Genomic DNA, 12,043 nt, shown 5'->3' on the forward strand with positions numbered 1-12,043 from the left:
CCACCGCCCTGGGAGCAGAGACGGGGGGGGGGGGGGGGGGGGGGGCGGCCAGAAGGCAGCCCCTGGGAAACGTCTAGGTGAGAAACAGCAGTAACATTAAGCCTGGAGTTAAACAAGAAGCCACTGTGCCTCCCAGAAGTGGTCTTAAAACAGGGAGGGCAATTCCTAAATTTAAAAATTTAATCATAGTAGGTTGACTTAATAGGCTTTTATCTTCAATTACTTTCTCTTATTGGATTTCTCTCCTCACACTTTGTAGTTTTATTGGTCTTAGCCCTGAAAACCATTATAGTGATGTGTCTAGAGTTGAGATGAAATTTGATTTTCATGGTGGCTAACTGCACAGAAATCCGGCAGATTACCACATGCAAGGGACTCAGCCTGTAACTCAGAGGTTCCTCAGAGGAAGAGCCTCAGACCCGGGAGGGGTCCCAGCACGTTCTGGGGGATGTTGGTCTCCCATCCCCCACATTTGACACCTCACCCTAACCACACCCTGCTTCCCCCCTCTAAACCCCAGCATGGCCTGTTCAGCCGGAATCTTCAGAAGCAGGACACAGCAGAAACCTGGATTAGAACAGGGGAATAACAAAGATGGCAGCTGCGTGAGAGGAAGCAAGCCTTGCCACCTATTGGATGAAGTTTAAGTGTTCAAGGTATATTTTCCAAGCCCTGCACCAGGATTGTGGGGTTCCAGAACTGAACCTGGAATAGTAGGCTCTCAAAAGAGCAGAGCTGTGGGAAGTTCTGGAACAGGGCTGCACAGGCCCCCCAGGTAAGTGGGGACCGTCTGGTGGAAGTGGCAGGTACATGGGGAGGATCAGGGAAGGTATAGAGAGCAGGAATTATATCTTTGCTTCCTTGCCCCCAAGACAATCTCCCTGTCAGTAGTTATCCTAAAGCCATCTTAAACAAGGCTTGGATGAGAATATCACATCCATAATCTTTATTTTCCTCAAGGCTGAGTCCCTTTGTTTACCTGACAAATCTCAATGGCCCTTTGCTTCAGGTCTTTGACAGTCTTATTTCTTATTGTCTCAAATCTGTAAACACTCAATTTTTGTGACAGAACAGTCTCTGTTTTCTCTATGTCATCCATATCACAGGTGCCAGTTTTACTCATTACTGCACCACAGCATGACCCTAGTCTCAATCCTTCCAGTCTTTTTTTTTTTTTTTTTTTTTTTTTTGCCACACAGTCCCTAAACTATTCTCATGTATTTTAGGTTTATGTAACTGTAGCCCCAATATCAAGGTATCAATTTCTTTATTATATAGGATAACATTAGCTGTTATAACAAATACCAAGATTTCAGTGACCTAAGACAATAAAATGATTTTTCTTGCACACATAACAACCCAACAAGTCTGTTCCTTGTAGGCAGAGATTTTTCCATCTTATGGTTCCTTCATTTCCAGGGTCTTGTCCTCTGCTTCTAGGAGAAGGATAAAAAGCATGGAGGAGCACTGGGGACATTATTATGGACCAGTTGTAGAATTGGGACACGTCCCCCCTACTTCATTGTTTTGGCACAGGGCAATTTCAAGGGAGCTAGGAAATGTTATTCCTGGCTTAATAGATATTTCCTAGTGACAGCTCCACAAATTTGTGGTGGATGTTGGCAAATTGGTATTAATAACCCCTATGTAACTATAGTGCTTTACCATTTATAAAGCATTTTAATGTAAATAATGACACAAAGTAGGCCTAAAAGGTTTGTTGTCTCCATGTCATACAGGGAGAAATGGCCTCAGAGAAGTTAACTTGTGCAAGATCATAAAACTAGACTTCTGGGCAGATCCAATGTGTAAAGAGCTTGGAAGTTATCACTCCTGTCCTTACAACAAAACAAACAAAACAAAAAAATTAGAAAAAAAAAAAAACCCAAACCCTGAAAAGTAATGCCTTTTCTTGTACTCATCAGAGAATTGAGATTGCAAGACAAACTGTGCTGAAATCTGGAGACAAGGGTGAATACAGAGATTCCCAGCTAAGATCTGCTTACCTAGAGTGGAAGCTACTGAAGCCATGAACTGGTGGGATCACTCAGATGGTAATTTTGACAAATATTGGGTGCTGAGTGTAGGCTGGCTTGAGAATAAGAAACTCCTGGAGGCTGCGTGCACAGGGGTTTTTCTAGATTTTCAAGGGTTTTACCTCCAGGAACCCCACCAGTTTCTTATGGTGAAGAGTCAAGAAACATCTCCTGCTGCTTCTGGCAGGTGGAAGAGAAAGGTGATCATTTTGAGATATGCCCAGACATTCTCCATAAGAAAGGACTACTTTCTAGGGGAAAAGACTGTACCAGAGGCTTGTCCCACATGGGAGAGGAACATTTACCCAGTTCCTGCCCTCCACCCCCATGCCTTCCTATCTTTATTCCAGGGGCAACAAAAATAATAAAAATGCTAAGAATCCCCTGTGAAGGTCACACCCGAGAGACACAAGTCCAGTAAAAGACTGGGATTTAATAATTAAAATTATAGAATGCTTCAGGGCACCTGGGTGGCTCAGTCGGTTAAGTGTCTGACTTTGGCTCAGGTCATGATCTCACAGTTCATGGGTTTGAGCCCCATGTCGGGCTCTGTGCTGACAGCTAAGAGCGTGGAGCCTGCTGCAGATTCTGTGTCTCCCTCTCTCTCTGCCCCTCCCCCGCTCGTACTCTGTCTCTCTCTCTCTCTCAAAAATGAATAGACATTAAAAAATTAAATGATAGAATACTTCCCCACACACACTTTGCCACCACATCAACAGGTATTAAATATAATTGAGTTACAGTTGAAAGAGCAGAAAGAGCAAGGCACACACTCTGTTTGAGGAGGACTTAGGGAAGCCCCAAAACAGTAGAGGACGCAGAAGCAAGGCCATTAGAGGGAGCTGAAGCCTCTGGCCCCTACAGTTACAAAAAAACATTAAATGCAGTCCAACACCTAGCCAGATTAACATAAATCCTCACTCACACCAAAAGCCTTTTACCTCAGGTCCAATTACCTGATAACATTATGTCTGGAATTTTAACAAAAAATTTCAAGTCATGCTAAAAGACAAAAAAAAAAACCCACAATCTGAAGAACATCAGAACCAGATTCAGATATGACACAAATGTTGGAATTATCAAGCAAGGAATTTAAAATGACTGATTAATATGTTGACTGCTCTATTAAAAAAGTAGACACGATGACAAGCAGATGGATAATGTAAGTGAAGAGATAGAGACTCTAAGAAAAATCCAAAGAAAATGCTGGAAATCCACAACAATGAAACCAACTAAGAATGCTTTTGGAGAGCTAATCAGACTGGACACTACATCTGAAGTAGGATGGTGCTATCTGAAGGTTAATTAAAAAAAAAAAAAGTGGATTTAGATTAGTTGTACATGTATATGCAAATTCGAGGGCAACTGCTAAACAATATAAAATGTAATTGATAATCTAAGAGAAGAGATAAAATGGAATCATATAAAATGTTCAAAACAAGAGAAAGCAAACAAAAAGAACAAGTACAATGAAAGGAAAGTTATAAACATGACATTAACCCAATTACATCAATAATAACTTTAAATGTGAATGGTCAAAATCCACGAGAAAAAGAGATTGGCAGAGTAGATAACACTGTATGTGTTATACAACAACACACTTAGAATATAAAGATCGTACAAATAGTAGCAGAACCAAGAAACTCCTCACTCCTTAACTTCAATCCATTTCTCCTCTCTTCACAGTGCACACTATCAATTAATTACAGAGCCAAGTACAGTGTCTAGGAAAAACAGCCTTATCACGCCTCTAACATGTCAAGTTGGATAAACTAGGCCAACATTCTCCTGCTAGTCTTTGAGGGCTTGCGGTGATTGCCAACAAAATATTGGATTAAATAAAGCTAAATCCTGATCATCCTGCAAGGAAGCATTAGGTTATCTGTTATTGTAAAGAACTTTTTTTTTTTTTTAAGATTTTAGTAGTCTCTACACCCAACATAGGGCTTGAATTTACAACCCCAAGATGGAGTCATCACATGTTCCCCTGACTGAGCCAGCCAGGCACTCCAGAAAGAATTTTTTAAATAGATACACCTCCTTACATTTTCTACTCTCCTTTACCCCACCTCCCCTGCCCCAACCAAGACCATGTGATGTGACCTTCAAGGTCAGGCAGGGACTTTTTTTTTTTTTAAGAGAGAGAAAGTACAAACAGGGGAGAGGGGCAGACAGAGAAAGAGAGAGAATTTTAAACAGGCTCCACACTCAGTGCAGAGGCTGATGTGGTGCTCCATCCCACGACTCTGGGATCATGACCTGAGCTGAAGCCAAGAGTCAGTAGAGACTGAAGCCATCTCTACACCCCCATTGCAAAGACCCATGAGCATCTTTTCTACTTCCCACCTGCCCTGACCCAGAGCTTGAAGGCAGGGATGCTAAATGAAAGCACATACACATACACACAAAGTTGCCAATTTCTAAATGTATATCGAGTTCAAATCCTGCATTGGGTGAGCTCCAATGCCACCCCGGGTAAGCTTGAAACCCTCTTTGGGTAAACATGAGGCCCGCTTAGGGTGAGCCCCGCTTCTCTCCTTCTCTCTCTCTCCCTTTCTCTCTCTGCCCCTTGCTCATTTGCACCTTTTCTCTCTCTATCCCCCTGTGCCGCCCCCCTCCCCAAATAACATGAGAGAATCTTGTCTGGAGCCAGGTAAGTTGGCTCTGCTCCACCTTAAGATCTAGAGGCCCATCTAAAGGCCCAGATAAGCTCCTTTATGGCCAGAAGCTTTAAGAAAGAGAGGTGGATAACACCTCCAAGATGAACCTGAGAGTGCTGAGTACAGGCAGAAGAAAGGAATTAAGGCCTCCTGTCCCAACATTGTTCCTGGTAATAACATCTGGCTGTATCACAGAGGTTACAATGGTGTTTTTTGGCTGGATGAGAATACTTATTAAAAAATCACTGTTGCTTCAAGGTCTTCACAAAAAACTGAAAATCCAGGTGGTAAGGAAAGAGTATTTCTTTTGCTTTCTTTCTATAATCCCTTATATGAGAAATACATTTGAAGCTTCTGGTTCACAAATCCTTTGGTTTGTATCAATACAAGAGCTACATTTTCTAAATTCATAATTATGAGCCATGTCCCTGCATGAATAAGTACATTTATTTATATCCCAATAACAGACTATAATGTTGACACTGGGATACAAAGTCAACATAAGCCTAGAATCCCCCTAATTTCTTGCTGTTCCAGCCAGGACTCCTGCAGCTCTGTGGCTGACCCCCTGACTTCATGTTGCTCAGACCTTGACCTGGGCTCTGAACCCTGCATTTTTCAGAACTCCAAACCCAAAGATTTATTCTCAACCTCCATACCTGGGTTACAGATGGGAATAATGAAGTAGCATTAGCCACCTTTCCTGGGTCCCAGCCTTCTTCCACTCTAGACCTTGCTGCTTTCCATGGGGCTCTGTAGTACCTGCCATTCTCAACTTGCACCCCTCACCTCCATTTAGGCAGAATCCTAGCTGATGTACCCTAAACAATGGTGTTCTTTTGCCACCTAAATTTTGGCATGAATGACTTATGCTAGCATGCCAAAAATAAATTCCTAAGGTCAATAACTCAATAGCCATGAAGTTTAATTATCAGAATATTTTTTTAAGGATACAGCCTTCATGAAGCTAGAGATGATGTTTTCTTTTTTAATTTGGGGTTTTTGTATTTCAGCATAAGTTATAATTTACAAGCCATCAACTTTGCCTATTTTTTTTTAATTTTTTTTAATGTTTATTTATTTTTGAGACAGAGAGAGACACAGCATGAGCAGGGAAGGGGCAGAGAGAGAGGGAGACACAAAATGTGAAGCAGGCTCCAGGCTCTGAGCTGTCAGCACAGAGCCCGACGCAGGGCTCGAACTCACGAACTGTGAGATCATGACCTGAGCCGAAGTCAGACGCTTAACTGACTGAGCCACCCAGGCGCCCCAACTTTGCCTATTTTAAGTCCACAGTTCGATGATTTTTAATAAATGAAGGTAGTTATGCAACTATTACAATCTAGTTTTAGAACACATCCATCACCCAAAAAAAATCCTGCATGCCTATTTGAGATCAATCACTCTGCCACCTTCAGCCCCAAGCAACCACTGATCTTTGTCTCTATAGTTTTGCCCTTACCAGAAATTTTCCATAAATGGAATCATATGAAACATAAACTCTTGAGTAGGGCTTCTTTCCTTTAGCATAGCCTTTCAGTTTCATCCATATTGCCACATGTCTCAATACTTAGTCCCTTTTTACTGCTGAATGGTATTCCTTCCTATGGAAATACCACATTTTGTTTATTTACCATTTCATTGATATTTGGATTGTTTAAAGCATTTAGCTCTTATAAATGGGGATTTAAAATGTTAATATGAACATTTGCATACAAGACTTTGTGTAGATATGTTTTAATTTCTCTTGGGTATATTCCTAACCATGGAATTGCTGGCTGTAGATAGTTTCCATTGGTCAGTTGGTTGGGGTTTTTTTGTTTGTTTGTTTTTTGGTTTTTTGGTTTTTTTTGTTTTTTTTTTTTTTTTGGTTAAAAAAAAAACCCAAAAACAAAAGAAACCAATGTTATGACTTTAGGGAAGTATTTAAAGGGCAATAATAATAATAATAATAATAATAATAATAATAATACCAACCCCTATGTTACATAGAGAATAAAACTAAAGAATTAGCCATAAGCATATTGCTCAGAGAAACTATGTGGAAACCAGAAGGATAATAATAAACATAGCGGTGGTGTATCCTTTAGTCTCCAGTGAGTCGGTAGATATTAGACAATTGTGACCAAAACCAGTGGACTTCTAGGCCAGGGACCACCCCATAGAAAGGCATGGTCACCTCTGCCTAAGCCAGGGAGTCTGGGAAACCCCAGGACCTCTAATCTCTATAACAGAAAGAAGTGACAGCCCATTTCCTTCTTCCTCAATATATATGCATGAAACCCCATGATTAATCAATTTCCTCATGTTTCACAATTTTCCCATTGATGGTATCTCTTACTGATTTTGAAAATAGCCAGATATAGGAACACATAAAGTTTTGGATAAATTGAAAGTGGTTCCTTTAGGAGGAAAATGTCAAGGACCTCTGATCTTCATGGTATTATATACACTTTCAAGTATAAGAAGATGAACAGGAAAATTGATGTGAGAATACCCATTTCACAGTTGGGAACATCAAAGAAGACCTGCACAAATTAAGGGAGCTTTAGGGCCACCCCTTATTCACTGGTTGTCTTGTACTGGCAGTTTTTCTTCCAGCTTTGTTTCACCGTCTTCCTCCAGGGGGCACTGTTTCCTATTCTAATACCTGCTAAACCTAGGTTCTCTTCATGTAAGCAGGGAAGTTCACTAAGATACTCTAAGTAGCTACAGTGGTGACAGTACAAAACACTAATGTACAGAAATTAGGCCCAGGATGTACATGGGTGGATTTTCTCTACTAAAGAGCATGTAGAGAATAGGAGATCAAACCAAGTCTACAGAGGGATCACTGAAAATCTCTGAGCCATGGAAATAGAAATCCTGTCTTTTTCATTAAATGGTAAGCTCTAAAAACAAACAGTGGAAAGCTTCCCTTCTGGGGAGGTAATTCCTAGTACAAGATGCTAAAGCATGCAGAGATTTTGTTGTTGTTGTTGTTGTTGGGGATGGTGGTACTGGTTAGTTTTAAATCTGGAACCCCTTGTTTTGGTCTTCATATGATTTCACCATGGTTTTCCCCTGCTTGTCCCACTTATAGCTGGGGCAAATCAAGCTAACTCTATGTCTTATTCTGAAAGGAATGAGGACATACTGTGGGCCCAGAGCAGTCGTTCTGCTTGTGAAGGACTGTCTTCACCTGCAGCGAAGAAATTGACAGTCTGCAGTAGAGACCTCAGCCTGCCTCTGCCTGAACTCTCAAGGCTTTGGTGTGAGTTTCAGAAAAAGAAATCTTTCCCCATGCCTGTCAAGAATTGCACACTCATTAACATCTACAAAACCCAGGTAACTAAAACCAAACAACGGTTAGGCATGTGGCATTTGTGAGCTGTTTTTCTATTCAACAACTGCTCAAACTTGCAGGTAAATTAATTATTCTACAGAAAGGCTTTCCTGCTTAGCAAGAGCCCAGCAAACAGTAAAATTAAGACATGCAGTAAAAGCTTTCTCTGTATGTGGTTTTGTATGTATGTGCACGTGTGCCTATCTATACCCATCTATACATACATATCCGTATCTATGTGTAATTTAGGTTCATTTCAGTAAGCCTACAGCTTCAATTCTTGGCAAACAGATATGAAATGTATACTTTACTTTCATGTGTTCACTGAGGTTTTCCTTCTTTAAAAGCTTTGTGCTCCATACATTGACTGGTGTTTTGCTTCCCCTGTTAGCATGTACACATTTTATTGACAACCTTCGACCTTTATCACCTAAGATCATTATCTTCTGTGCAGGGATGCCACAACATCCTGTTGATTTTGCCTTCCCAGTTTTAATGGAAGGTGGCTTTAAAAAATGTTGGTGGGAACCCTCATGTGCATACAGTCACCTGGGGAGTCCTTGGTGGGTACAGTCCTTTAATGCCCTGAGTAAAGAGCAGGGGGGTGTATAGTGAGGGAATCCAAGAAGTGGGTACAGGGCCCTTTCAGAAACAGCTGTGAATGAAGACAATGCAGAATAGGTATGATTGTTTTATGTCTTTAATTTCTTCTTAGCCTACTTGCTTGCTTTTTTACCACATGATTCTGGAGAATGGAAACCAATTGCTAGGTGTATATGAAACAGATATTTAATGATGACTTTGTGAAGAAGATTTACCGGGACATTGTGGAAAGGATTTGTGGAGAAAAATGTCTATTGTAATGCTGTGCATGCTGAGGCTCAGGGAGTTTCCAAAGAAGAAAAGACCACAGAGCTTTTGTCTGATCAATAGCCTCATTAACTCTCAGCCAATAACTCTATTAACACTAAGAGCTGGTTTCCACTTTTGGCAACAAGTTCCAAGCTTGAAGAATGACTAATGGTCACTTTCTACAGAAATCCACACCATCTCCTGCTCACTGTGCATCTGTGTCACAGATGGTTGGGATGTTTCCCATAGTTTATTTTTATACTCTATGAATCCTATAAAGTCTGTGCCTGATTTTAAAAAAAACCCATCCACCAAGGTCCAGTATATCAGTGATGGGTGATGTTAACTATGTTGACCGCATCACCATCCTATAGGAATTCCTCATCCATCATTCAGCTTTAATACATAGAGAGTCCTACTCATTTAGGCATCAGCATGTTTTCTCAGTATAATTGTAGTGTAAGTACAGTTTAAGTAAGTATAGTTGCTCACAGAGCACTAAAGAGCTCACAGTTCTTACTGAGATTCCAACATTTATCTTGAACAAATGCATCCTGGATTGCTGAAAAACCTTTCCAAAGTTCTAAAGAAAAGTTGATTTTTAACAATTTTTGCCAGTTTTCTCATTGCTTTTATGGAGGAGATAATTTTGTAGGTCGTTACTCTGATATTTCCCCTCATATCACCCTCTAATTAGCTGTTTAGTGGCTATAGGATCTGTAGTGATAATCCCTATTTAATTTCTGATGATAATATGTGTCTTCCTTCTTTTTATTGGTATCATTCTTGCTAAAGCTTTACTAATGTTAATGGCTTTTTTCAAAGAAACATCTTTTTGTTTCACTGATTTTTCTCCTGTTTTCCTATTTTCAGTTTCATCATCATCTGCTCTGATCTTTATTTTTGTCTTCCTTATACTTTTTTATGGAGTTATTTTTCTTTTCTTTTTTTGTCTTTCATTTTGTTTTGAGATAAGAACTCAAATAATTTATGAGCCTTTACTCTTTTCTAATGTAACCGTTTAGTACTATGAGATTTCTTCTCAGAACTGCTTTCAATGCATCCCACATATTTTTATATATTTTTAATTTATATTCAGTTCTGTGTACTTATTTTAAATTTTCTTTGAGGCTTTCTCTTTGACCTATGGATATTTAGAAGTGTATTATTATTTCCTCATGTTTATAAATTTTTTCTGTTGTTTTTCTGTTATTAATTTGTAGTTTGATTCCATTACGGTCAGAAAATATACTGTTTATACTGTTTATGATTCAGTTTATTTTAAATTTGTTGAGAAAATTTTTATGACGCAGATTATGGTCTATCTTTGTGAATGTTCGTGGGTTTTTGGTGGTGGGTGGGGATGTGTATTCCACTGTTATTGGGTGGAGTACTCAATATATAACAATTAGATTCATTGGTTGATTGTGTTATTCAGATCTTCTATATCCCTACTAATTTTTAGTCTGGTAGTTCTATCAGTTGCTGAAGGAGGGTGTTGAAGTTTCCAACTATAACTGTGGATTTGTCAGTTTCTTTTCTTTTCTTCTTCTTCTTCTTCTTCTTCTTCTTTTGCACATTAAGTTTTTGTTTCATATATTTTAAGGCTCTTAGGATAATTATGTCTTTTGGTGACTTCTTTTATCATTATGCAATGCCTCTTTATGTTCTAGTAATTTTTTTTGCCCTAAGTCTACTTTATCACATATTAATAAAGTCTGCTGACTAAAAAATTAAAATTCTGAATTAAAAATAAATGTTAATCATTTTAACTTAATATCAAGAATTAAATAGGTGATATCACTATAAATATTTTTAAAATAACTTTAACTATTACATTTTTAATTTTTAAATGAATGTTTTCATGGTATATCTATTTGCATCCTTTTTCTGTTAACCTGCCTAATGTCATTGAAATTGAAGTGAATTTCTTTTAGACAGCATATAATTGGTCTTTTTGCATACATTCTGCCAATTTCTGTCCTTTGCTGGTAGGTCTGCTAGTGACAAATTCCTTTAGTTTTCCTTCACCTGAGGTCTTTATTTCCCCTTTATTCCTCAGGAATAGTCTCACTGGATATCGAATTTGCAGTTGACTTTTTTTTTCTTTCAGCACTTGAAAAATATGTGCCACTGTCTTCTGTTCTCCATGGTGGCAGATGAGACCCACTGTCATTTTAATTGATGTTCCCCTATAGGGACTGTATTTCAGTTAGACATATATTTTATTTTATTTTTTATTATTATTATATTTTTATTGGAGTTGCTTTTGTTTATGCTTGATAATATTTTTTTTCAGTATATGAAATTTATTGTCAAAATGGTTTCCATACAACACCCAGTGCTCATCCCAAAAGGTGCCCTCCTCAATACCCATCACCCACCCTCCCCTCCCTCCCACCTCCCATCAACCCTCAGTTTGTTCTCAGTTTTTAAGAGTCTCTTCTGTTTTGGCTCTCTCCCACTCTACCCTCTTTTTTATTTTTCCTTCCCCTCCCCCATGGGTTTCTGTTAAGTTTCTCAGGATCCACATAAGAGTGAAAATATATGGTATCTGCCTTTCTCTGTATGGCTTATTTCACTTGCCATCACACTCTCCAGTTCCATCCACGTTGCTACAAAGGGCCATATTTTGTTCTTTCTCATTGCCCTGTAGTACTCCATTGTGTATATAAACCACAATTTCTTTATCCATTCATCAGTTGATGGGACATTTAGGCTCTTTCCATAATTTGGCTATTGTTGAGAGTGTTGCTATAAACATTGGGGTACAAGTGCCCCTATGCATCAGTACTCCTGTATCCCCTGGGTAAATTCCTAGCAGTGCTATTGCTGGGTCATAGGGTAGGTCTATTTTTAATTTTTTGAAGAACCTCCACACTGTTTTCCAGAGTGGCTGCACCAATTTGCATTCCCACCAACAGTGCAAGAGGGTTCCCGTTTCTCCACATCCTCTCCAGCATCTATAGTCTCCTGATTTGTTCATTTTGGCCACTCTGACTGGCGTGAGGTGATATCTGAGTGTGGTTTTGATTTGTATTTCCCTGATAAGGAGCGACGTTGAGCATCTTTTCACGTGTGTGTTGGCCATCCGGATGTCTTCTTTAGAGAAGTGTCTATTCATGTTTTCTGCCCATTTCTTCACTGGGTTATTTGTTTTTCGGGTGTGG

General features: G+C 39.3%; 1 long non-coding RNA gene across 1 annotated transcript; it reads left to right on the plus strand.

The window, feature by feature from the left end:
- Positions 1–55: 55 nt before the first annotated feature.
- On the plus strand, positions 56–9,756 carry LOC123384423. Its single transcript, XR_006595484.1, has 3 exons — positions 56–656; positions 1,926–2,054; positions 7,819–9,756. It is a non-coding gene; the product is annotated as an uncharacterized LOC123384423 (long non-coding RNA).
- Positions 9,757–12,043: the final 2,287 nt, after the last annotated feature.

This window comes from Felis catus, chromosome A3 (assembly GCF_018350175.1).
Source record: "Felis catus isolate Fca126 chromosome A3, F.catus_Fca126_mat1.0, whole genome shotgun sequence".
In the NCBI taxonomy this organism is placed as follows: domain Eukaryota; kingdom Metazoa; phylum Chordata; class Mammalia; order Carnivora; family Felidae; genus Felis; species Felis catus.